The 27526-nt window shown below is 44.4% G+C and overlaps 1 protein-coding gene and 1 non-coding gene across 3 annotated transcripts in view; one reads left to right on the forward strand and one right to left on the reverse strand.

The window, feature by feature from the left end:
- Positions 1–27526, forward strand: part of TGFB2 (transforming growth factor beta 2) — an 83955-nt gene that overhangs the window by 13359 nt on the left and 43070 nt on the right. The gene's annotated exons all lie outside the window — the stretch shown is intronic.
- LOC132516507 (U6 spliceosomal RNA) lies at positions 19287–19395 on the reverse strand. The gene has a single exon (XR_009539341.1). It is a non-coding gene; the product is annotated as a U6 spliceosomal RNA (small nuclear RNA).

Raw genomic sequence — 27526 nt, forward strand, 5'->3', positions numbered from 1 at the left:
GAGAGGCCCGCGTACCGCAAAAAAAAAAAAAAAAAAAAAAAAAAAAGAATGGCTTTCTCTCTGACTGAGAGGCGCTTTCACACTACATTCACACTACATAAAACCGTTACTCAGAACAGGCAACTCTTAGGAGAGAACGGTTTCTCTGTGATCCACCTGGTTGGGTTGTTTTGAGGTCAGACGAGCTTTTTGTAAAAGGCCTTTCTAACCTCTGAGTCACAAAGGCCTATACCAGTGCTTCTTGAATTTTACCAAGCACAAGAATCACCTGGAGTGCTATGTGCGGACTCCCAAACCTTTGCCTGCTCCCCTCCATCCAGATTATTATTCAGTAGTTTTTGTTTGTTTGTTTTGTTTTTCTTGGCCGCGCTGCGCTGCGGGATCTTAGTTCCCCGACCAGGGATTGAACCCGGGCCCTCGGCGGTGAGAGCACGGAGTCCTAACCACTGGGCCGCCAGGGAATTCCCAAGATTATTATCCTGTAGTTTTAAGGTGAGCTCCAGATAACTGCCTCTTGACAGGAAGGCCAGGTGATTCCCAAGCAGGTAGTTCAGAAACTCACTCTGGAAACACTGTGTCTTTGGGTTTTGTTGCTTTATTTCTTAGCTGTGTCATCACAGGCAAAAATGAGTCCCAACACTTTTATAGTTAGCTTCATTGTTTCTTAGTTATTTTGTAAATGACCCATGCAAAATTTTAATTCCAGGACTTTTTTTCTCTTATGACTTATGTGAGCCATACGAGTACCCCATTATTCATGACTGAGGGCCCAGGTAATTCTAAAAATTTTTATTTCTCTAGGACTATTCACATCTCAGATTTTTCATAGGGTTTCATCTTTTAAAAAGCATTTCACATGGACGCCAAACCTTACTGATCTGAAAAAGTTTAGGCATACCGCAGTGCCACTTCAAACACATAGATGTTGAAAGTTGATTTTTACGAAAACTAGCAGTTACTTCCTTTGGCCTAAATCATCCCTATTCGCATCATTTATCTCTCCATCCAGTTCATGGGCTTAACTTCAGAGGCACTGTATCAGCACCAGAGCAGCCTGTCCTTTGGCCCTGCTTAAAAACAAACCAACCAACAAAACAAACAAGGAAGGGGAGGAAAGAAAGCATTTTAATACTGTAGCTTGATGGCGGAGAGAGAGTAAACCAAAGGTGCATATCTGAGGACTGCAAGTTGGAAAGGACAAATCATGGCAGTTAGCTTGCCTCGTTTCCCCACAGACTTCGTTTGACCCCGGTGACCTGGGACGATTTCAGGGATCCGGATTCCGGTAATAGAAGCATCCCTGTTTGGCACCACAACCCCCACTGGCCTGAAGAAGGTGCTGTTTCCCAGGAAAAGGAGTGAAATCCCCCCAAGAAACGCACAGGGCCCTAGTCTGAAGAGAAAGCATTGCTGAGCAAGCGATGCTTTGCGTACCCTGCCTGTCTCTGGTTCCGTTCCTTGAGATTTTTATTGAAGATAACTTTCAGCATCTCTTTTTAGAGGTCAAATCTGAATGAGAAGACGTTGTGTGCCTTGCTGATCTTGTGACAAACAGTTTATACCCAGTCTGTAGCTTCCTGTCTTTGCTGACGGGTGATGTGAGGGAATTTTCTCTCTGTGAGGCTGTGGAGAGGGCTCTAAAAATAAACAACATGGTTACTTATTGGTGAGAACATGTGTGAGCAGATGTCAGCTGGTAACAGCATATGGTGGCAACATGATAGCAGCGTGTTACCAAGACCTGGGTGTTGGGCCGTCGTCGTCCAGGCCATTCAGGCCATGCAGATGCCACATCTCAATTAAAGAGGGTTTTGACTGGAAGGTGGAATCCACCCAAGTGTGAATATAGGCCCCTGGGATCTTGTTAGTGGGCTGAATGTTGGAGATGGTAAGTTACAGGCCATGGAAAAAGTCTTCCTTATCTGTTTTAAAATTGAGAGATAAAAGTACAAATCTGGCAAAAAAAAAAAAAAGGGGGGGGTGGGGTGGGGTGCATATGGGGTGGGAGGGAATCCACAAAGCCTTTGTCTTTTGTCCAAAGAAGTTTTCAAGTCAGGTATAAATAGTGGCCATGCTACTTCTAGAAGACATGCCCTAGGTGAACGGAAGGTGCATGGATTTTAAGTTGGTGTAAGGAGCTGGGAAAGAGGTATATTCACGCAGACCTAGAAGGCCGTCAGGGGTTAATCTATCAAATAAGTTAGATAACTAATATTATTACATCCCTTGAGCACCTTTTATTTCTCAGTTTCTTTTAAATATCTCGTTTCAGTCTTTCAAAAACCCTCAGGGGTAGCATGATGTCAGTTTCATTTTATAGCAGCAGAGGCTTGGGTGCCTCAAGGCACTTGTCCAGAGATTCCCAGGAAACTAATGACAGAGCAGGGTGTCCACCTACCTCTTCTCATGCAAAAATCTGATATTTATTATTGACTCTATCACAGATAGGATAGCCTTTGAACACTCAGCAATGTTTTTAGCTGGAGGTATTTTTTGGTGTATTTTCATTTATAAGAATATGATGGGCAATATACAAGATCTAGTTGCTACCTTGACTTTTAAAACAGCAAAGTTCAGAATTTCAGGATGTCAAAACTATCACAGAAGATATTTTAATGCATTCCAAGGAGCCCTAGATTTTTAAACTGCAGCTACGCAGCCCCAAAGCAATATACACTCGGATTTTTGTTCACTGGAGAAGGAGTTTTCATGCGCGGGTTAGAAATGATGACAGGTGGTTTTAAGAAAACTGAAATCGAGGCCAAGCAAATGAAAATCAGAGTTTTACTCTTAATAGGGAGTCTGTCTTTTGTCAAAGAGGTCAAGGCCTTTCTTAGTCATCTTTAATGTAAGTCAAGGTATTTATTTTACCATTTCCGTATATAAATTGTACATTGCTATTTTAGCACTAGAATGTGTTAAAGGGAACGCTGAATTCAGGAACCTGACTGCTGGTTAAGGGATGCCAAAAGATCTGGGGCGAGAATCCACAATCCCCCAAAGATCCCTCCGGCCTAGTCCCCTGGCCCTGAGTAGGGGGGACCTTCTATTTCTGGGGGAATGATAAGTGCGTCCATTGAGTCCCTCTTCTGCGTTGAATCTTTGTATAGCTCTGTACAAGGCTTCTCCTCAGTCAAATAGCTAATGACTGTGCTTTTTAAAACTCCTAGCTGTCTGCCCAGTTGTTACAACACCCTCTGGCTCAGTGGGCAGCTTGTGCTACAGACAGCCCCAGGTGCTCTGTGGGTACCTTGGTGAGTACACTCGTCTGCTTTCTATACCTCGTTTGACGTAGTGATAGCCGGCCCATCTTTAGTGTGTGTTGTCTCCTGGGGGGAACGTGTCAGAAGCAAAATAGAATTCTGAAGTGCAGCCTTGTAGCTGGACAGTCACACAGGTGCCCCCAATTTTGTAGTCAGCGTTTCTATGAGAAAGACTCATGAATGCTTTGAAGTGATATGATGACTTGATTGCCGTATGGGGAAGAATGGATCGTGAGTCTGTGAGATGTGTGTGATCCAGGGGTGAACGAGGGATTTGACAGATTGATCTCTTGACCCCCTGGGAGGATACTCTCTGGAGGGTTGAATGGTATGGCCGGAATGTCAAGGGTCCTTTTTGAGTATCTTATTTGAATCTATGTTCTTGTTTCTGGCACCATAGCAATGGCTCAATTAATGTTTCCGGTACTGAACTGAAAGGGAGGAAGGAGATTTTCTCTCCTTTGAAGTTCTAGAGGGAGGCCTGTGGGAAACATGTGCTGATCATTGTGACCTTGATGTTGCCATTAATGGGTTGCATGAGAGAATGTGGTGGTCATGGTCAAGGCTTCAGTTGACTGAACCTGGGAGCTTGCCACTTCGCCCCGACCCTCAGAACAAGTGCAGACTCCTCCGAGCTAGGGCCACGTGTTAGCTTGGGGGCCACCGAAGCCGGAGGTCTCACCCCTTTCTGATTTGGGACATTAATACATTTAGCCGGCTTTGATTGAGTGCCATCTTTTATTGTATGCTGGGCCATGAGACCACAGCACAGAACAGGTCTTAGATGGTCCTGACACTCAAGAACTCTGGCCCAGGTGGTACCCTGATCCATTCAGGAAGGGAGGAAATGGACTTGCCGCCCTGGCGTTGGTTCCCACTGCACTTTTGAGGCCCCGAGGAAGCGTGAATTATAAATTATATTGATTCTAAATGCAGGTGGAGGTCCCAAATAAGGACAAGAGAAATGTTTTTATTACCCCAGTAGATGTCTGACTCACTGGGTTATCCTACCGTGAACTTTACCATGCCTAACCTTGCTTCTTAGGAATCAAGAAATGAAATAGTTTATTTACAGTGGCCTAAGCTGGGCTTTCCTTAAAAAAAAAAAAGAAAGAAAAACAAAAACTGATTCTATTGAGAATATACATTTATTTTAGTACAGAAGGCCTCAGAGTGGCTAGAAGCTGCCATGTGAATAGGAAGAGTGAATGGCTTGACCCGTGCTTTTAACGTTCCCCTTTTTTGAGGCAGATTATGTTTGGTTTTCCATCTCTAAATGTGTATTTTATTTCACTGTCTAAACCAAGGAGTTAATTGTCTGATTTTTTTTTCTTTTTTTGGTCTCACCAGCTTTTTGGAAAAGACAAGGGAAAGGGATGAGAGAAGGAAAACATTTGTTGACTACCCCCTAAGTCCCTGGTATTTAAGGCACGTCATTCTGGGTGGGGAGGGCGAGTGCGACCTCCCCATTTTTCCCCACCGGAAACTGTGTCTTGGAGAGGCGAATACCTTGTCCTTGGTCATCACCTCGCAAAAGGGCAGAGCCCAAATCTGAATTCAGGTCTGGCCCTGGTGCCCTCCACCACATGGACCCCAAACTTCTTTTATTTTTTATTTTTTTGCCCTTCTTTTTGCTTTCCCTTTGGAATCCCATCCCATTCATTTTATAATTCTCTTACCTACCACTTTGGATTCATTTCCTTTTCATGTTTTCTTCCCATAGGAAACAAGTGGAGAGGCCTCCCCTAGTTCTTGGTCTCAGACACGCCTTCTCCCTCGGGGTTATTTTCGGTCATTTAATCGCCCCACAAGCTTCCCTATTTCTTTGGTGAAAAAAACACTAGAAACCTACCCTGCCCCTCCTGAGTATGGGAAAATCAGGAGTGTCTCGGAGGGTGTGGCCAGGATGGGGGAGAGAGACGCACAGATTCCCTAAGGTGGGAGCCTCTCCCTCCCCACCCAGCTTCCCTCCTGGGAGGAAACCCTGCGGACCCTTCCAGACCTTCCATTCAAGACTGCTGAGCAGTGGGGCTCTGCATTTTTTTTTTTTTTTTTGTCTCTGTTCTTAGAAATAGTAATTGAGTAAAAATGTAAGTGAGCGGATGCCAAGGGGCAGGCGTCCAGGGTCAGGGTGAATTTCTCCGTGCTGACTGTGATTCTGAACACTCGTTAAGTGGAGCCTGGCTCGTGCCAAGCGGCTCGAGGGCCATCCCTGTCACCTTGTGTGAACCACCTCTCCATTCCAAGGAGAGGTTGGGAGTGGCCGCAGGGAGGGCGGGGGGCCGGTGGCGCCTCTGGCTTTCCTCCCTCGGTCTCTGACCTGGGTGTAGTTATCACTATGTGTCCTGACACCCATGCTTGGACTGGCAGCGCTGATGCTTCATCAGCTTCACATCAAATCGCCTGGAGGAAGAAAGAGTCCTTGCCCCTCACAGCCCATGTGGCTGCTACGTAATTTTTCTCCCTTTAAGTTCACTCTCCCCAGAAATGTAGGTGAGGATGAGGTGAGCCTGCCTGAAGGTTTTTCTCCTGAGATAGAAGAACCCAGAAGATAAGCGGCCGAGACGGTCTCTCTATGAAGAAATGGGTTAGAAGTCACGAAGGGAAATGCAGCTTCGTTCTTCAAGGATGTACTGAGCGCGATGCTTTTTGTTAGCTTGGTTCGGATTTAAAGATGGGCTTCTCAAAGTGTGGCCTGCATTTGTGTGTCCCGAGGGGTCATCGAAAGCAGATTCCCTGACCTATCTCAGGCCTGCGGAGTCAGAATCGCTGGGGTGGGTGGGGCTGAGGAGTCTGTACCTTTAAGAGGCAGCACAGGTGAGTCAGGCCTCACTAAGGGGAGGATGCTCTCATTCTGCTGGTCTGTTTACTCGAAGTCCTTCAGCTTGAAGGATGCAGATCCAGTGGGGCCTCTGTTTGATCAGCTGGTCCTGCAAGTGTGAGACCCTGAATCCACAGCGTGGCTGAGTTTTCACCCTGTGCTCTCCATGTCCCCCGATGCATATAGATAGCAAGGTAGATCTGTGGTTAATTACACTTCTCACACACAACCCCTGCTCACCATTCACCACAGAGGAGGCCCTGCACGTGCAAACAAGTGATGACACGGCGGGTGGATGCCTAGTGGGGATGTTATGTACGGGAGTGAATGCCTCCGTTCAAGTGTGCATTGGGAAGGGGAGTTTCGAAACTAATGTATAATGTGTAAGTGATGCCTAATTTATAATGTCTTAGTCGATGTATAATGTTTAATTCGCTGAGGTAGTGTTTGGTCAAAGCACTGCTGACCTCTTCGTGGCCTGAATCCTGCTCTGAGACATTCCATGGGGTAAGGATCCCGCCAACAATGGAATGTAAACTCTACTCTCTCAGCCAAACTCAGCCACAAGTAACTGCAGTTTTCTCTTTCCAAATAGTGGTTTTTTTTTTTTCAACCAGAGGTATTCGAGCAGGTGAAAATCTGACCCAGATATTAAAAAGAAAAAGTTAATGATAAATTACTTGGTATTTTCTTTGTGCAACCCTAGACCTCCTGTTATTTTGATGTTGTTTTGGAAACATCAAGTATTTTGATTCCAGCCATACAATGTGGATATTACGTAGTGTTTTTGACCATCAAACTAAAGAAGAAGCCAGTTCTTCTACATGGTCTGTATCACTAAACCAAAAAAAAATTGTTATTTATTTTTTTTATAAACATGCCCAGAAAGTGTCCTTGTGCCCCAAGTGATTTCTCTGTTATTTCTACCAGTTTGAGAACTAGGTTGTTTGCTGTGTGGTGAAGGGTAAACGTAACAGTCAACTAGCACCAGAGGAAGAGGCACTAACTACAGTGGTTACTTTATAGCCACCCTAGGATTATACTGGTCAGGCTTAATAACCACTAGAAAACATGAAGTTTAAAATATTAATATTATAAGAACTCTTATCACTCTGCAGATTTAAACAATGGGAAAAAAAGCATTTTTCTATTGAAGTAGGAAAAGAATGACGGGTCATATTCATTCTACTTCCCAGCAAGCCTTCCATTAAAAGGTCTCTACGTGCACGACAAATATAGATCGAGTTGTAAGATAAACGTCAAATGCATGCAGAGATCTTGGGAAGACAGAGGTAAAGACGAGACATTCTTACGATACTGTCTCTCACTCCACAGCGGTCATTGTCTGCTATGTAATAGACATCCATCCAGGCACTAGTGATGCCATCAGTGAATAAAACAGCAGAAAACTTTGCCCTGGGAGAGCTTCACATTTTGGAGAAAGAAGATAGACGATTAGTTCAAAAGACGAGATAAGAATGGTAGAATTTGATCAATGCGATAGGGGAGAAAAGCAGCGTTGGGGGAATGGGGAGGTGAGTTGCGATTTAAAGTAGGCTGGGCGTGGAAGCGCTCATTAAGAGGGTGACATGGAAGCAGAGACTTGAAGGAGGGCGTAGGACAGCCTGAGACAATGTGGAGAAGAGCGTTTCTGGCAGAGGGAGCAGTGGGTACTGTTCCTTCCACACTCAAGGATGATCCAAAGTAACCTAGAAGCTGAGATTAGATGATGCGTCAGGTAGGGCCTTGGAGGCCACTGTCAAGTCTGTGGCTTTTCCTCTGCATAAAATAGGGAGAAGGGTGGTTCTAGCCAAGGGGTTCCTGTGGCTAAATTGAGAAGAGTGCGCAGGTAACCAAGGAGGAACACGAAGCCCAGTGAGTTGGACTTGCACTGTGAAGTTGCACTTCACAGCTGCATTTTCTAGGTGAAACTGCACCAAGAACTACAACCAGACCTCTCTTGTGCTGAGTTCCTTCTTTAGCAGACAATTTGATAGGCAAGCTACAAGCGGGTTCCGTATGTAGAATATGGTTTTGTTGTTGTTGTTGTTGTTTTGTTTTTTATTGTTTTATATGAATACTCCTGAGTTATTGGCAACCTACCCCCTTCCTTTCGGGAAAGAGGCTATCTTTGCACCCTTCTGTGTATGAAAATAACCTCTTGGGTCTCCCATCGTGTGCTAACAAGTATAGAATGGCAGCTGTTGGAGGCTGTACTTGCTGTACTGCCTAGTCACGGCCACCCTTGATTCAGTGACCAGGGACACAAGGCACTAAACTCATAGGTGACCACGGTTGGCCTCGGAGAATGACAAACTATCTCTCCCTGTGCGAAGTGAAAAGTTGGGCTTGGAAGGGTCTTTGGACCTGTCCAGCTGTGCCTCATGCCTTTGCCTAAACTTTGAAGTGGGGTCATAAGCCAGGGAATTTGTAAGACTATGTCTCTTATCAGTCAAAAAGCATTTCTCTTGGATGAGACTTTGAACTCTAATGCTTAAGTCTTGAACAGCAAGACTTTACACTGGGATGGCGATTTGACTCCTTCATCCATCTGTATGAGACATGTCTACCGAGTCTATAGCGCGTGCAGGTGCTGGGTGAAGTTGCCATTGGATGGAGGCATAGAGCACAGTCCCCGACTTCAGGAGAGCTACAACTTGCTGAGGAGCTCAGGCAGACCAAACCAACCAAAGCAAACCGAGAAGCTAACACCATGTGGTTGATTATTAGTAAGGGTCTGAGAGGTCGGAAGAATTGCTGAACGTGCGTGTCAAGGAAGCCTTCTTGGGGAAGGTGGTATTTGCTGCTTGAAAAGATGGCCTTTGGGGTGATCGTTTGGCCGTCATCCAGTAGCCCTAGGAAGCTGCTTCAGTTTTCTGGAAGGAGAAGATTTGCCCTTTCATGTCGTTTGCTTCCTCTGTGAGCTCGCATGACTACCGTCTTGATGAATCATGAGACAGCACAAGCACTCAGTGTAGTCTTTGAGAAATTGGATGTATTCCTACAGGAGACCCGCTGTGAAATACTGAGGCTGGAGAACAGGGCAAGATCATTATATCAAGTATTTGTTCTTCAAAATTGTTACGTTCAGGAGACATAACGGACCCATGGTGTATAAAATCCATTACACCACGATGTGCTGTTGTGTAATGGGACTCTGGAATAGAACATTATTTTATAAGCTGAAAGTCACTAGAGCTTTTCTTCTTCATCTTGAAGGCATATCACAACGATGGGTCCCTCACTCGTGTACTGTGGATTTGTGGGTTGGCTTTAGTTGTGCTCCATGACATCTTCATTGCAGGACACAGGCTGAGGGAGCCGCATGTAACCCGGGCATGCTGACCTCCTGGCTGGACCTCAGGAGATTTGACAGTTATCCCCACCCCATTCCATTGGCCGAGCCTGATTTCAGTAGGAGAGGAAGAGGCACAAGAAAGGGTCCATGTGGCTGTGGGCCCAGGGGAGAGGGACAGACCACATTTTGACCAAAATGGTACAGTCTACCACAGTGTAGGTGCAGGAGTTGGGGAAAGACAAAGATTTCACCCATGTTAAAAACCGTCTGTGTTGGGCTTCCCCGGTGGCGCAGTGGTTGAGAGTCCGCCTGCCGATGCAGGGGACACGGGTTCGTGCCCCAGTCCGGGAGGATCCCACATGCCGCGGAGCGGCTGGGCCCGTGAGCCATGGCTGCTGGGCCTGCGCGTCCGGAGTCTGTGCTCCGCAACGGGAGAGGCCACAACAGTGAGAGGCCCGCGTACCGCAAAAAAAAAAACAAACCTGTGTTGTGGGTATGGCTTGGCTAGAGCCACACTATCGCTTTATCTGTTGAATTATGAGGAGCTTTATAACGGATATTTACTGAATAATTAGTAGGTTGGCCTTATAAGACAGACATCAATGTCCTCGTCCTCCATTTTTATGTATCACTTGTTCCTCCAACCGAGACAAGTTTATTTGGTGTCAGAGGCACAGTAGGTAGTACTAGGTTTAGGAAGCAAGTCCTGATGTGTTATGTGAAATTTATGTATGTCAGGGAAGCTCAGGCTTACCTCCAAAGCATGTACTCAGATCCCTTAGCCTTAGGGTCTCCGGTTGCCACTGTGGTCCTCACATGCCCAGCAATATCTGGTAAATGTGCTTCACAGTAAGCATCCAGGCTAAGCTTCCATGAGACTATAAGTTTGAAGATGCTTAACTGTTTGCTAGAGGGACCATGACTTTCCTGTTTCTTCTCTCTCTCGTGTGAGTTCCATGCCAATTGATTTAAACATCGTGTACCATGTGGTCCCCTAGAATTCTGTCTAACCTGAACCTTAGTCTCCTGCCAGTGACCTATCGGGTTGCTGCCTTAGATTCAGGCTCCTTCTTGCTGTGTCCAGTGAGAAAACCGGAGAATGACCCTGCCTGGCTTGAGGCATCTTCTGTACCACTCTCAAGCCAGGGGCAGCCATCCATCCCCTCCGAGCGCCCCTGAGCATGCTGGGTAACTCTGTGCTTTCAAGTTCGTTGCCATCTCCGCAGCCTATTCTTAGTAGCAGCAGATGCTGAGCTTTTCCATCCTGCTCTTGGGGTCAGCGGTGGGAAAGAGCAGAAAAAAATGAAAGCATTGTCTTGCCCCTGGCTGGACATCTGTATTTCTGAATCGCCCTGTTGTGTGGGTGATGCAACCACTGGAGCTGTTTTGCTGAATGTGAACTTTGTCCACCGCCTGGACTTTAAAATTGGTTTTGGATCCTTGTGAAATCCAAACGGTCAGACCACATTTTTCTAATCTTCGGTTGGATTGTATCTTTGCTCTGAAGCGGAGCTGATTCGTATGTGTTCGCCTTCACAGCAGGGGCTGCTTCTCTGTTTTCCTGGTCTGCGTTGCTTGTTTTCTCAAGGCTGCTACTTACCTCGTCCATTGTGTGTAGGCAGGAGAGCGGGAGGGCAGCTCCCTGCGGGAACTGCGGCCACTGTGGCTTCAGGGATGGTTTACTCAAGTGTTATTGTTAGGGAGAGAGTAGACTGGCTTTCAGAAACTAAACAGGGGAAGCACCAAGACCAGCTCACCCACAGGTATGCTGGGACCATGGCAAAGACTTGAACTTGGGCTTCAGATATCAAAGCACTCAGATCCTTTATTGGAAGCGTTGACCTTCAGGGCTGTGGTCTCTACTTGGGTGTTCTAGTGCTGGGATTCTCAACCTCACTGTGCAGGAGAATCACCTGGGAGATATTTAACATACATTCAGGCTGAGGTCCGCCTCCAGAAATTCTGAGTCAGTTGGTCTGGGGTGGGGTCTGGCATCTTTAGTTTTAAAAAGCTTCCCAGGGCATTCTAATGTGCAGCCAGGTTTGAGAACCTCTGTTTTGGGGGCTTACATAACTTTTACTACTATTATTTTCTGTCTAGGTATCCATGTTCTAATATGAGTGAACTTCTGCATGAAGAAAAGGCGTATACCTGCTTGGGGGTATTGATAGATAAAAAGAGTGGATTCTGGCTTTAGTAATAATAAGATGAATAATAATGTTATCGATAGCCATTAGTTATTGAATACTTAGTTCGGCAATGCACTAATCTTTCTCTATTAGCCCTATAGGATAAACAGTTATTCTCAGTTTTCCAGATAAGGAAACCGAGACTTACAGACATCATGTAATTTCCCCACAGTCACACAGCTAATAAGTGGCAGAGCCAGAACTTGAACTTGGTCTGTCTGGTTCCAAAGCCCCAACTAATCGCCCCCCTAAGACGATAAACTTAAGTATACACAAGAATATTTGGGGTGAGGGGATGAGGTGTCAGAAAAGGAGAATTCACTGAGTAAGAATAATATGTATCTGTATTTTAAAGAGATCATTCTTTTCTGAAAAAGGAAAAATGATATGTTTGGATGCTTTCTTTTTTTCTTTTAAATCCAGTATTTCTCTCCTGAAAACCTATGGAAATTCAAAGCAGGCAGCAGAACCCACGGGCTTGAACACAGGTGTTGGAATTAGGCAGCGGCTTCTGAGTTTAGCTCATCTTTATCCTCTGGGTTCCCTGTTGGAAGAACGAAGTGGTTGCTACTTATATGAACGTGTATGAAATATGGTGCATCCTTATGTGATTCTCTTGTCCACACTGGATAATCACTGGACCGTGCAGTGTAAAATCCTGGTGTGTTTCTTTTTTTTTTCTCCCTAGCTAGGAACAACTGCTTTTTGGCTGTTTTTTTTTTTTTTGGCTAGTAAATCTGAGTTCTTCCTCAGACTACTGCATTAATCCTTTAATGCCTATTAAAAGATCAGAATGGTTCCAGGCCAAGGCCCTAGAAATTCCGTCTCCAGTTCCAGGCCTTCGTATGTGTCCTCATACATATGAAGGAATGTTGCAGATCAAGGCAGCCAATAAATATTTGTTAAACGTGGGAGTGAGTGAATTTTGCAAATATGGACCACAAGAGAAATAGCACCTTGCATATCGCTAAGGACTCATTGGGAAATGAGCAAAATGTCTTAGTCCACTGGTCTGCTCCCAGTTTCTCCATGGGGCCACTTGGTCTGTTAGCCAACTCCTAATTCCCACCTGGGGAAAGTTTTTGTACTCTAAGCAAAGCAATATTAATAGGATTAAAAGCATCTTATTATCACCAACCTCTGTTTATATCTCTGAGCCTGGATGAAGGGATACTGACTTCTTCTTTACTGTCAGTAGCATTTTTCATGTTATAAGTTAGGAAAAATTCAGAGTCCCCGGGGGCACAGAAAGAACATGAGTGAAGCTACTTGCCAGCCCATATGAAAGCCAAGCCTATATCTGATGCATTCTTGTTGTGGATGGTCCCACGGGGACGCCTGGATCAATACTTGCTCCCTCTGTGAGTTCGAACTGCTGTCCCTAGAGTTATAGTGGGACAGTTGGGCCTGTGTTCTTGGGTCCTCAGCCAGACAGCACAAGTATTTTTAGGGTTCTTCTTGTTTCAATCCAATTTCTGCTTGAAACTTTAACACAGGCAGGCTGCACTGAAACAACTTTTAAACTACTCTCTGGGTAGTGTAGGAGGGCTTGGATTCGTACTACAGCCCTTAAGCATTTTTTTTTTTTTTTTTTTTTTTGCTAAATATCCAACAGGCTGAACAGAGGAAATTTAAGTCTAACCCTGGGGGGGACCCCGGTTTAGTCATCTGTCTAGACAGACGAGTTCATATAATGGGCCTCTCTGTTTCTTTTGCTTTGTTAGAACAGACGGTGGTCCCTTCCTTTCAACTTTGTGAGGATGTGGACCTTTGGTTTTTTGATCCCAGCCTACCACTGATAAGCCAAGAAAGTGACTCATACATGAGCCAAAGATGACTCTTGAGGGTGACACTTAGTCTGTAGAAAGAAAATACAGGTTTTGCATAAAGGAGAATCCTGGGTAAAATCCTGACTGTGAAATATTGGGCAAGTCAGTTACCCTCTCTGAACCTCATTTTTCTCTTCTCTAAAATGAGAATTGATTTTTAAAAATAATGCTTCTTAATGGTACTTTAAAAAAAAAAGAAATTAACACATAAAAATGCCGTGCCTGTGGTAGGGAATGAATATATTTTTTATTCGTTCATTCATTCATTCACTTATTTCAAGGTGATCAGTGAAGACTTTTTCTTGCTTTTGTATTCTGAGAACTATAGGAAAACCAGAAATTCCAACCCATGTTTTTAATATCAAGTTATACATTGAGAAAAGCAAGTGATATATATATATATATATATATATATATATATATATATATTTTTTTTTTTTTTTTTTTCCGGTACGCGGGCCTCTCACTGTTGTGGCGTCTCCCGTTGCGGAGCACAGGCTCCGGACACGCAGGCTCAGCGGCCATGGCTCACAGGCCTAGCCGCTCCATGGCATGTGGGATCTTCCCGGACCGGGGCATGAACCCGTGTCCCCTGCATCAGCAGGCGGACTCTCAACCACTGCGCCACCAGGGAAGCCCAAGTGATATATTTTTTTAAAGCCTAAGAAAAAATAAAAAGTGGTACCAATTTCTGTCAGAGGAAAATAATGCTGAAGATATCATTTAAACATTGGTAAAAGTAAGTAAGGCAGAATGATATACTTTGTCTTATCAGGAGGGCTCAAAACTTTCAGAACCTGCCTAAAAGAACTCTGTGTGTTAGTAACTATTTCTACAACTAAGTGGTACATCTCTCTCCCTTGTTATTTCACTTTAATCCCTTCCTGAATTGTCCCTGAAAGCAAGGATGTGGAAAATACTGTTTTATTCAATTTAATTCAGTAAATATTCACTGAGCATGTACTGCCTCAAGGGCTTGCTGCCTGAATCACACGAGTGGATAAAAATGAGGAGAGTAGGGGTAGATCCCCCCAGAAGAGGCAGCACACACAGCGCAGAGGAAGGCACTGGGCTCACATAACATAGGTGTAAGTGGAGACGTCCTATCTCTAGTTATGTAACATTGGATAGGGCACACGCCCTCTTTGAGCCTCAGTTTCTTAGCTTCCACCAAAATGGGACAATCATGGTGGCTATGTGACAGATGGCATGCCCCTCAACACTTGTAGTGTTACTTTTGTCATTGTTCTTCCTCTTTTTATTGTTGTTCTTACATCACCCCTACCCTCAAGTAGCTTATAGCCTATTTGTGAAGACAACTTGATACACCCACTGCCCTACACAAAGCAGAACCATTCAAAAGTTGCTGAATGATATTTACAAGCCAAGGCCAATGGTAACACAAAGACAAGGTGACTGGGTATCGAAACCAACTTTTTAAAACATCGATCCACATCGTACATAGAATGACATGTGTACCTGGGCAGTGAATAGCCCGAGCCTCAGGATGAAAAGGGAAACAGGAAAGTCAGCATCTCCTTCAGCTGTTAAAGGACAGAAGCAAGTGACGTCTGTGTTGATCGCAAAGCTTTTCATATGTCAGAGTACAGTTCTTGACGTTTTCATACATTGAAATTCCATCAGAACCCAGTGCTTTACGTGGCTTCGGATATGGTATGTCTGAGTCATGTCTCTCTCAATACAACTGCAATCAATAAAAAAGCCCAGTAAAATGTGGTTAGCCACAAGGACCTCCCTCCCGACCCACCCCACCCCCAGTCAGCACAGATCCATTCAGTCTACGGCTCCCTCCCCGCCCCCCCCCACAAACTCTGGACTGAGAGAGGCTTACGCTTCTTCAAGTACAAAGAACAGAAAGGCCCACTCTTGTGCCGGTTGCCCGCCCCTCCTGTTGTCTGGCCTGCCCCACTCCTGACCCCTGGGAAGCCCCGTCCTGTCCTGTGCCTTGGGTGGCTGTGGCCAGAGAGGAGCTCTGCCCAGGGTCATGGGTACACAGAATAGATGTCTCCCGAGGATGTGGCCTGAGGTTCCAGAAGGCCTGACTGAGTAAAAAGTCTTGTCCTTTCTCTTACCGATACAGCTGGCTTCCTCCTGCATCCTCTGTAAAGTGAATCTTGAGGCCCACGCTGGCCATCACCTCCTTCGATTTAATTCCTTACGTATCTTGTAGTGTTTTTTTCCTTCTTGCTCTTACGCACAAGTGACCTGAGGCAGCAGCAGGGGTTGTGAATGCACAGGGAGGCCAGAGGGGAGGGGAGGAAAGGAGGGTGGGAGCCAGACAGGTGTGCAAAGGACAGAGAGAGCTGTCGCCTGATTGCTGTTTGGACTTGGCCGTTACCTGCTGGAGCAGCGCACTCCCAGGCCAGCGAAGCAAGAAGGGTGTCTTCCAGCAGACTCGAGCTGTCATCCCGGAAGTCCTTGACCTTCCATCACCCGCAGGGGAAATCGGGCCTCCCGATCACCTTTAATTGTCAAAGCAAACCAAGAGAATGTGCTCCGTTTTCTTTATTCTTAGGAAAATGGTGCCCCTTTCTTTGTTCCCACTCAAAGTCTGCTTTGGTATGTTTTCTCAAAGTTGCCATTTGGGAAGGAGGTTTTATTTAAAAGTTCTGAGGTTAGATATTTGGAGAGTAAGATGAAGCCAGTTGAAAACGGTGTCCTTTTTGTGTTCTTAACCGAGGGAAGTTCAGTCCTGACCTCTGAATCAGTGAAGGCCAAAGTTTGTCACTGGCTGTGATATAATCTAATTTTACCACTTTCCACTACTTGCTTCTAGTTAATAGAAAGGTGGACCTAAATATGTCTAACTACACTTATTTTACTTACTGGGGGAACCAGTTACCCTTTGCTAAGGATCTGTATCTAGCTTCTTTTATTCACACTTGGTGTTTGGTCCATAACAACAATGACAACAACGACAAGAATAATATTTATAATAAAAATATTGATTACTTACACTGATGTGGTACTTCTTCTACCCCAGGTACCCTCCTAAGTACTTAGGGATATTGACTCATTTGATCCTGGCAATAATGGATAGGCATTATTATTTTTTTCCATTTCACGTAGGAGGAAACCAAGGCACAGAGATAGATTAAATCACTCCCAAGATCAATAGCTAGTAAGTGGAAGAGCCAAGGTGCCCCACCTCCCATAGTTGCCGCTGTCATCATGACTCACTCCCGTGGATTGAAGTTTGAGCTGATCACGTGACACAGAAGCGGCCACGTGGTGCAATGGTTGAGGGCGTAACTCCGGAATGAAAACTGCTTAGGCCTGTTTGTTTGGGGAAAGGCAGTGCACGCTGAAAGTAGAGTCCACCTAGCGAAAAATATAGAAACCATTTACATATGAGAAACCTATGCGGTACGTATACACGCAGTGCTCCTTCGGGTCTAAACTGAGGAGAGCAGTCCACATGCCAAGTTCTCTTCAGGTGACTTTCTTAAACTAACCCCTTCGATTAGCAAACAGTACAAATGTTTATAAAGTTGGAGGAATTTTAATATCTTTATTTGAATGGCGCAAAGCAGCCCAATGTAGCTTGGCCCTGGGCTGCAGCCTATATGTATCTGGATGCCAAGAAGCAACTGTGCTCCGCCTGGCATGCCAAGCATTCCAGACCTGTTACCTTGTAAGTGTAATATTTACCAGATTTTCGCTTCATCTGGAGATGAAGCGCAGAGCTGCCCTGAGCTGGGGAGTCTGCGGCTGCTGGGAAGGGAGCTCCGTGTGCAGAGGCCTCCCTGAATGACCAGGGAGCTGGGGAGATGAACAGAGGTCTGCCGGAAACAAGCCCTTTTGCTGGGAATCTAGGAAAAAATAACAGAAGCTACAACGTTGGGGTACCCATCAAACTCACAGTGCTGAGTGCTTTTGCTTTCACAGTCCTAGTTTATCCTCACATCTCTAGGCGATAGAGGCTGTCTTGTCCCCATTTTAGAGATGGGCAAAGTGCGGTTTAGAGAATTAACTGGAGTGCCACATAGCTAGCTCTGTTCCAAGGCCTATCTTTACTTTCACTTTAGTAAAGCTGGTTTAGAGCAAAGGGTGATGGTGGCCAAGTGGGGCTGAATCATTCCCTGTAGCCTCTCTTGATTCTCATTTCCTCTGACCTTCCCAACCTCCTTGCCAGGAAGGTGTCCCACACATTTTACAGATGAGGAAACTGAGGCCTAGAAAGGTTAAGAGATGTGCCCAGGGCCAGCTTTTACGTGGCAAAGCCAAAGCAGAATCTGGGTCTGCTGAGTCCCAAACCTTAAATCTCCTCGTGTTACAGCGCCAAGATTACAAACAAAACCCCATCCTAAGCTCTCTGTGGTGTTCCTAAATTTTGCGAAGGGCCTGGAGGCTGAGTTCTAGGCAGTCTGTACTGAACCCTGTATGTCAATAAACAGAGCTAGTAAATGACATATCGTTATTGTGTGTGTGTGTGTGTTTGTGTGTGTGTGTCCATGCACACACAGTGGGGCAGTCGCAGGCTGGAGCAGGTGAGAATCATTTTCAAGTCGAAGAGGTCAGCGATTGCCAGATCAGCACGTGTAATGAACCATACTTTACTTTCATCATCACTTCATCCGACGAGTAAATGGTGACAAGATCCCCAAGGTCAGGAAAAGGATGGTGAAAACTGCCTCTAGTTCTTCCTGCCCTTCCCGGATGGGGGCTGCCACCGGGACCCTCGACACAGCCGTCATTTTGTTCGTTTTCTCTTTTTGGCGGAGCGGTCGTGTGAAAATGAAGCCAGGGCATTGGAAGCAGCCCCCTGGCCGCACCCGAAGTGCTCAGGGCTGCCTTCCGATGAGGCTGGAGATATAAACGGAAGAGGCAGCTCGCCCGGGGGCACCTTGCAAGAGCCCTTATTCGCTGCTGCTCCCGTTGCTTTGGGGGCTGATGCTTTGGTTGAATCTCACCCCAAAAGCAGTACTTTTAGCCGAAGGTGGAAAATTATAAAAGCAAAGGTGTGACACGAAGCTCTCTGGTGAGTGTTGTCAGTGGAAGAACAGTCACCCCAGCATAGAGAAAGTTGCTGCAAGATCCGCGTCCAGACTCGGGGCCGGGCCCCTGATTCACCGAGGCGCCGGCTCTCGCGAAACCGATGAAGGGACTAGTGTTCAGCCCTTGGTTTCACGTCTACATTGAAGTAGGTAGGCAGGTTTTTTTCTCTGCGGAAGTTCAGAGTTTTTCTCTACTGGCTTCACAGTGCCACTGTGTCCTGTGTTGGACATTTGGTCACAGGAACTGAATCCAAAGGATGATTTTCCATCATTTCAATTTCTTTTCTTGGGGGGGGGGGTATAAATACAACAGACCTTGGTTATGCTACTATTTTGTTGAGTGGGTTTTGTTCCATGAGTGGATTTGGTCTATACATTCCCTTTTCTGATACCGTTTTGGTATCACGGTTATACTGCCTGTGTAAGTGAGTTGGGGTATCTCCCCATTTCTTTCTCTGGGATAGTTTGCATAGATTGGAATATGTTTCCTAAAAGTCTAGTGAGATTCCTTTGTACAACTGCCTGGGACTGGTATTTCTTTGTAGGACCTTACATAATGATATTATTTTTTAAATATTTATATGCATTTTCATCCTTCTAATTTCTTTTTTCTCCCTTTTTTTTTTTAGTTTTTTTTTTTTTAATTGAAGTAGAGTTGAATTACAACGTTGTGTTAGCTTCTGGTGTACAGCAAAGTGATTCAGTTATACATATATATTCGTTGTCATATTCTTTTCCATTATGGTTTATTATAGGATATGGAATTTAGTTCCCTGTGCTGTACAGTAGGACCTTGTTGTTTATCCATTTCATGTATAATTGTTTGCGTCTACTAATCCCAAACTCCTAATCCAACCCTCTCCCACCCAAAAATACAGAACGCTTCACGGATTTGCGTGTCATCCTTGCACAGGGACCATGCTAATCTTCTCTGTATCATATTCCAACTTTAGTATATGTGCTGCCAAAGCAAGCACTCCCCATCCTTAATGGATGTACTATTTACATACAGCAAAATGCACAGCTCTTAAGTGTGCAACTTGATGAGTTTTGACAAAAATATACCTTTGACATAATCTTGAAGCAGAAGAGAGTGGAGTAACTTGCCTGCAGTGAAACGGCCAGTGTTTAGGGAAAGGAGTCAGGATTAGGAAAAGGAGGATGAAAGTTCCCAACTTCTGCTCCCAATATAATGCTAAGATCATCTTCATATACCATCTCTAGTTTCCTCAGGAGCACAGGTCTTGAACGGGCTTTCCTTTCCAAGGTCTGGTGGCATATGGAGCTATGATGTGCTCTTTCTCTTTTGATCCCTCATCTCAGTTTTTGCAAATAAATATCTGTGGGGGCGAGGAGGTTGTCAGATGACACAAGCCTACTGTAAATTGTTTTTAGAGTCTTCTTGGAAATAACTTTTTTTTTAACATCTTTATTGGAGTATAATTGCTTTACAATGGTGTGTTAGTTTCTGCTGTATAACAAAGTGAATCAGCTATACATATACCTATATCCCCATATCTCCTCCCTCTTGCATCTCCCTCCCACCCCTCCTATCCCGCCCCTCTAGGTGGTCACAAAGCATCGAGCTGATCTCCCTGTGCTATGCAGCTGCTTCCCACTAGCTCTCTATTTTACATTTGGTAGTGTATATATGTCCATGCGACTCTCTCACTTTGTCACAGCTTACCCTTCCCCCTCCCCTAACTGGGTTTTTTAATCAAACACTACATGGTTAGGAAAAGTCTCAAGGAGAAATAAAATGCAAAGGGAAAGGCAGTTCCCAATCAGGAGGAAAGAAAACTATGTGATAGAGCCTTAAACTTGGGGATTCTGCCCTGGGATATTACAGGAGAGCTGTGGAGCTGGATTTATGATCTAAACAGAGGGTTTAATGGGAAGCCTAGCAGCACAGATGCACCCACATTTAGACAGGATATCGAACTGCTGTTTTGTGGCTGTATAATCCTCCTAGGATTTGTAAGTGATCTTTCAGGAAAGTTGAAACTGCAAGGTGGGAAAGCATGTGCCTTTTTAAAACAGTGTATCATCTATTGTAAATATGAACCTACATTAAGAATAACACAAGAACATTTTGAAATGCAGTAACAAGATTGCTCTTTTGCCCTTCAGAGGTCCCTTTTCTGTCTGATGGGAAAGCAGGTGACATGGGGGTGGGGAGGGAGTCACAGGCTTTCAGGGTCACACAGGCTCCTACTGGCTTTAGAGGAGGTAGGAATTCTTACTAAGAAGTGTCAGCCCTTGCATAAAGCGTTTATCCCTTTAACCATGATGTCTGGGAGTTTTTTACCAAAGAATTTTAACACAGCTACCTGGAGGATTCGCCAGATTTGGTGATATGTCCCATGAGTCAGGTTTCAAGGTTTCAAGGAGTTAGAAGTCGCAACAAGATTAATCACAAACTTCTGAAGAACATTCCATGAAACCCATTTGCAAGTAAGAAATGTTGCCTTTGGATTTCCCAACCTAAAAAGGTAGAGCGTAAACACGCACTGGCCAAAAAGTACCACATTCTGGTGCCTCCCAAAAATTGTGAAATGAGACAAGAATGCCTTTCCTCCACCCTTTCCTTCATTTTGGCCTCACAGTTTGTCATGCACGGTGATTTTGTGGTGGGGTGACAGTTCTGTAGAGATGAGATATAGGGAAAGTTTATTTAAGGTTTATTTAAATAATATAAAGTAATTCACAGGGTTTTTTTTCCCCCTCCTCCTCGAGAACATCTTGATTCATTTTCAAAAAAAGAAAAAAAAAAAAAAGGAATTACGTAGCATAAGTGTTTTGAATGCATTGGGTATGTCTTATTTTTAGTGAGAGTGTATTGTCATTTATTATTTTATAGGGTTAGAGGTTATCATCTTTTTCACGTAGATAATTTAAATTGCTATGTATGTTGGAATAGAGTCAGGATAACTTGACATGGAAAAGGCATTATTAGCAGGTGTGTGGTCTATTTGCCAAGCTGAGAAAAGTAAGTATGTTAAATACTCTACTATGTGTTATAAGCAAGATTGTGTATAAATGGGTTTATCTTACCTTATGAAGTGAAGTACTAAAAGTAGCCCATTGTATTGATAAGTCACTTTCAGTCTGGCACCACCACTTACTGGCTATGTGACCTTAGATAAATGACGTAATCCTCCTAAGCCTTGGTCTCCTCATCTGCAAAATGGGAATGAAAAGAGTGTCTACCTTGTCGAGTCTTGTGAGGCTTAAATGAGATAATGCAGATAGGACTCTGAGCTGCTGCTGTTATTATTGGCATATTACATATTGAGAGGCAGATTTTCCAGGCAGTGGATTTACCATGCATTTGCTTCACCCCACCTCATTCTTCCTGAAGCTCGGGGCCGTGGACAGTCCTTCACATGCCTAGGGTTTGGCCACAAAGGGACGGAAGGCAAAACTCAAATCTGTTGGTTAAAACTCAGCTTGGAGCAGGACCTGTAGGGGGTTCAGGGAAACAGATGAGGGTTGGCTACAGGAGCTTCGGAGGCTGCCCATGTGCATGTCGAGGTCCCGGGCAGGTCTGGCTCATAGGACTGATGACACCGTGATCTCACAGCCCCCTGAGAGTGGCTCCAATTCTGTGCACTGTAACCTGAATGGACCCTTCCTAAGTCTGAGGCGATGTGATGAGTGGGAAGAACACCTGTTGGGAGTCAGGATTTGGGTTTGATAATCCACTTACCAGTGTTTTCTGATCACTAACTCTGAGCCTCAGTGTTTTATCTGCAAAGTCGGAGATCAACCACAAAAGTTGTTTCCAGGGGATTAGATGAGCTTGTGTCAGCAAATGCTTGTTGTCTTTGAGTGACCTCTGGGGAAGTGTGGCGAGTACATTCTAATTCAGTGACAGTGTCAGAACGGCTGTCATCAAAAAGACAGCAAATAACAAGTGTAGACGAGGGTGTGGAGAAGAGGGAACCCTTGTGCATTGTTGGTGGGAATGTAAATTGGTGCAGTCAGTATAGAAAACAGCATGGAGATTCCTCAAAAAATTAAAAATAAAACTACTGTATAATCCAACAACTTCACTTCTGGGTATTTAGCTGAAGAAAACAAAAACATTCGTTTGAAAAAATATATGCACCCCTGTGTTTATTGCAGCATTATTCACAATAGCCAAGATAAGGAGGCAACCTAGTTGTTTATTGACAGACGAACAGAAAAAGATGATGTGGTATATATACAATGGAATGTTACTCGGCCACCAAGAGAATGAAATCTTGCCCTTTGTGACAACATGGATGGACCTAGAGCTATTATGCTAAGTGAAATAAGTCAGACAGACACAGACAAATACCATAGGATTTCACTAAAAAACAAAACAAAGGAGCAAACAACAGAACAGAAACTGACTCATAGATTCAGAGAACAAGCAGGTGGTTGCCAGAGGGGAGAAGGGTGGGGAGATAAGTGACATAGGTGAGAAGACCAAGAGGTACAGACTACCAGTTATAAAATAAATAAGTCATGGGATATAATTTACATCATAGGGAATATTGTCCATTATATTATAACTTTGTGTGTTGACAGGTGGTACTGAGACTTATCATGGTGATTATTTTGCAATGTATAAAAATGTTGAATCACTATGTTGTACACCTGAAACTAATATAAAATTGTAGGTCAATTATACTTCAATTTAGAAAGATATTTAAAAAGAATAAATGTAAATACAGTCATGCCACCTCGCACGTATGATTCACTTTGCATTTAGCAAAGCCCGTTCACATGCATCATCATATTTGAGCCTGACCAGAGCCCTGTAAGGTGGTCACCAGCTCCCAAGGCACAGCGAGGTTCAAGACAACACAGCTTCAGAGGTAAATGGGAATTCTTACCAAGAAGTGATAGGCCTGTGTGTAAACCCCTCATCCCTTGAACCCTGAGATGTGGGAGGTTTTTACCGAAGGGTTCTAACACAACCACATGTCAGGACGAAGACTAGTCTCCTCACTTAGCTGCAACAGACAATATATTGGATCAAGAGCTAGAAAATCACACACAAAACGTATGCTTGACTTACAAGGAGCCAAGGAGAAGCAGCAGAAACATAGACCTCATATCTCGCCTTCAGAACCTAAATGAGGCTTTTCAGAAGCTCAGCCTCTGAACCCTCAGTGCTATCTGGTTCCTTCCCCATCTTTCCTATTTGAGGAAAGTTGAAGATTCGAAGGGCTAGAACTAGACTTGTCTAATGAGCCTCAGCACAGTGTCACACGTTGTCCGGGTGTTCGCATTTCAAAGGTCATCTGGTTCTGTTATCTCTCCTTGAATCTTGTCCCGAGATTCTGGCTGTTGCCGGGAAAGTTCCTGACTCCTTTTGTGTATGGTTCTGACCATACACATATCTTCTGATGAGAAGGCTCATCATTTACTGAGCTTTGGCTGTTCTTCTGGAACTTTCCACCCGCCGGTCCTTGAAGAACTTCAGAAGGAGCCTTTATTGGGAAGAGACAGGCCATGGAGCAGTAGAAAGATCGTGGACTTGGGGTCAGATAGACTTGATTTGCGATTTCCAGCCACTTCTCTGTTCTAGCTGCACGCACGAGTGACTTGCCTGCTCTAAACCTCAGTCTGTTCATGTGTACAACAAGTGGTGGGCGGTGGGAATTATCTAGCTCATAGCAAACACTGTCAATAAGACAGCAATTGTACAAAAAATATACATGAGATGCCATTAAGGTTAAAAATGAGATTATATCCAAGAAAGCGTGTTGTAAATTGCCTGTAAATGTGGGTACTTTTAATAGTAAAATCACTTGAAGTCTCCTTCTACACCTGGTTTTATGTGAGTGAGCCAATGGGTCTACAAATCTAGTGACCCCAGAGTGGTTTTCTAAGACGTGTCCTGTTGAATTGGACTCACGTGTGCCCATAGGTTCCTGATATTAATAGTTATAAACTGAGGAGCAGAGGCACAGCCAAGGACTGTGCTGGTTTGTTTGACTCTGTAAAGGCAGAGAAAACGTCTTCCATCCACAGAGTTTCAGATACTGCTGCAATTTTGACGTATGTGACCTTTTTTTTGTTCCTGGTTAGGAGAGTCTTCCTGGCATAGGACTCTGAGAGTAGGTTCAGGCTTTTTTTTGGGGGGTGGGGGGTAGGAGGGCAGGAATGTGTTGCAATTTTATTTTATTTTTTAAAATTTAATTTAATTTTTATTTTATATTGGAGTAGAGTTGATTTACCATGTTGTGCTAGTTTCAGGTATATAGCAAAATGATTCAGTTATATTATATATACATATATCCGTTTCTTTTTCAGATTCTTTTCCCATATAGGTTATTACAGAATATTGAGTAGAGTTCCCTGTGCTCTACAGTAGGTCCTTGTTGATTATCTATTTTATATATAGTTAGTGTGCATATGTTAATCCCAAACTCCTAATTTATCCCTCTCTGACCACCTTTCCCCTTTGATAACCTTAAGTGTGTGTTCGAAGTCTGTGAGTCTGTTTCTGTTTTGTAAATAAGTTCATTTGTATCATTTTTTTTAGATTCCACATATAAGGGATATCATATGATGTTTGTCTTTGTCTGTTTTCCTTCACTTAGTGTGATAATCTCTAGGTCTATTCATGTTGCTGCAAATAGCATTCTCTTAAAGGCAGAGAAAAGTCCTGCCATCCACAGGGTTTCAGGTACCCCTGCTGTTTGGACATATGTGACCTTTTCTTTGTTCCTGGTTAGGAGAGTCTTCCTGGCATGGGGCTCTGAGAGTAGGGTGCAGCCTTTCGTCTTTTACTCTCAGTGGTCCGTTAATAATATAAGCTTACATTTCTTGAACACTCACTGTGTTCATAGTCATTGCCTTAGTTAACCCTTATAGCGATTCTTAGAGGCAAGAGCTGGTATTATCACACATTAAAGGTAAATGAATCTGAGACCTTGCTCTCATGCTGTCATCTGTCAGGTAAACATCTAAAGAGAGAGCTATCATACACAATAGGCTAAGTGTTGTCCGGCCCAGAGAAGGGAGAGATTGCTTCTGCTCTGGAAGAGCTGGAAATTCTTCTGATAAGAGGGGAAACTGGGCTGGACTTTCAAGAATGAGTAGAATTTGCCAAATGTAAAGAAGCAGTTTCTAGGTGAAGGATTCACGTGGCATGGGCGTGGTGGCATGTCAGCACTTGGCATGTTTGGAGATTGGAAGTCATATGGTGCATTTAGGGCTTTGGGCAGAGTCCAGTGTGGGGGGAGGGGACATGGCAGCAGAGATGGTCACGTGCCCGTGAAGCTAGAAATGTAGGTTGGGGTCAAAGGGGCCAAAGCAAGATACATCTTGAAGTTGTCTCTTTATTTGAAAATTGTCAAGACTTTTCACAGCTGAGTTAGAGTTTACGAGAGAGAAAAGGATGGCTGAGAATAAAAGTGGGCTTGCTTTGTACCATGGTGTCTGTGTTGCTAGAAAGGGCAGGCCACGCTTTTTAATCTTGAATCCCCGTAACCTCAGGAGTGGCCAGTGACTCTCCCAGCCTTAGAGTCTAGTCCAAGCCCAACATCCTTTTAGACACGAGGGAACTGAGTCCTGGAGAGGTTGCTGATGCCCCGTAGTGAGATGTACCAAGAGATCGTACCGCCCTGCCGTCTTCAGGCTCGCATCTGGCAAGCCCCTCCCATATTGTGCATTTTATTTTATTTTTTATTTTTTGCCTTTTAATCTAATTTTTTTTGATTATAGTTGCTTTACAATGTTGTATTAGTTTGTGCTGTATAGCAAAGTGAATCAGTTATACAGATACATATACCTACTCCTTTTGCAAATCAAAACTGAAGTGAGGTATCACCTCACGCTGGTCAGAATGGCCATCATCAAAAAATCTACAAACAATAAATGCTGGAGAGGGTATGGAGAAAAGGGAACCCTCCTGCACCGCTGGTGGGAATGTAAGTTGGTGAAGTCACTATGGAGAGCAGTATGGAGGTTCCTTAAAAAACTAAAAATAGAGCTACCATATGACCCAGCAGTCCCACTCCTGGGCGTATATCTGGAGAAAACCATAATTCAAAAGGATGCATGCACTCCAATGTTCATTGTAGCACTATTTACAGTAGCCAGGACATGGAAGCAACCTAAGTGTCCATCAATAGAGGAATGGATAACGAAGATGTGGTACATATATACGATGGAATATTACTCAGCCATAAAAAGGAACGAAATAATGCCATTGGCAGAGACGTGGATGGACCTAAAGCTTGTCATACAGAGTGAAGTAAGTCAGAAAGAGAAAGACAAACATCGTATATTATCACTTATATGTGGAATCTAGAAAAGTGGTACAGATAAACTTATTTGCAGAGCAGAAATAGATCCATATTGTACATTTTAAATCCCTCCACAGTCCAAATGGCCACCACCCAAGACCTGTTGCCACCTGCGCTTTTTGCTTCCCTTCATTTACGCTAGACTTGCGAGAAAAGCTGGTTTGATTGCAGGCTGGGGAAATAGGACTGACTCTGTGTTGTCGCTCTATATATTAGACTCATAAAATGCTTTTAGGATTCTTGCATCCTTCTCTGGGATATTTTATGTTGCTGAACATGCTGTGAAGTTCGTGTGTCTGTATGTGCACCACCAACCCCCGTCATTCTCCCCATCAGTGTTACCCTTTGTGGAAACAAAGCAGCCTGGGAGGCCCACCAAGAGCAAGACCACGTTTCTGATCTCTGCAAGGTTAGAAGCTGTAGTCAGGGGATCCCAGGCGCCCACAGAGGCGTGGACATGAGCTTGGACGTGTGTATGATTATAGTAGAGCTATGGAGAACGCGTACTTGCCTCTGAGGGCCCCTCAGCTCCCTTCTTACAATGAACAAGGAGTAATTAATGTATAATCAGTTGGTTTCAAAATAAAAAAGGAAGCAGAGGGATCAGCTGGCGTTTGTAAAAGTCCATCTGTGTTTGGGCTGCACTGATTGCCTGTTCAAGGCAGAATGACTTCTGTGAAGCCATCTTGAGGGAGGAGAGGTCACAGCTGATGCTCTACATCCAGAAGGAAATTTTTTTTGTTGTTCTTTGCTGTACGCGGGCCTCTCACTGCTGTGGCCCCTCCCGTTGCGGAGCACAGGCTCCGGACGCGCAGGC

Source organism: Lagenorhynchus albirostris, chromosome 2, assembly GCF_949774975.1.
Source record: "Lagenorhynchus albirostris chromosome 2, mLagAlb1.1, whole genome shotgun sequence".
NCBI classification, from domain to species: Eukaryota; Metazoa; Chordata; class Mammalia; order Artiodactyla; family Delphinidae; genus Lagenorhynchus; species Lagenorhynchus albirostris.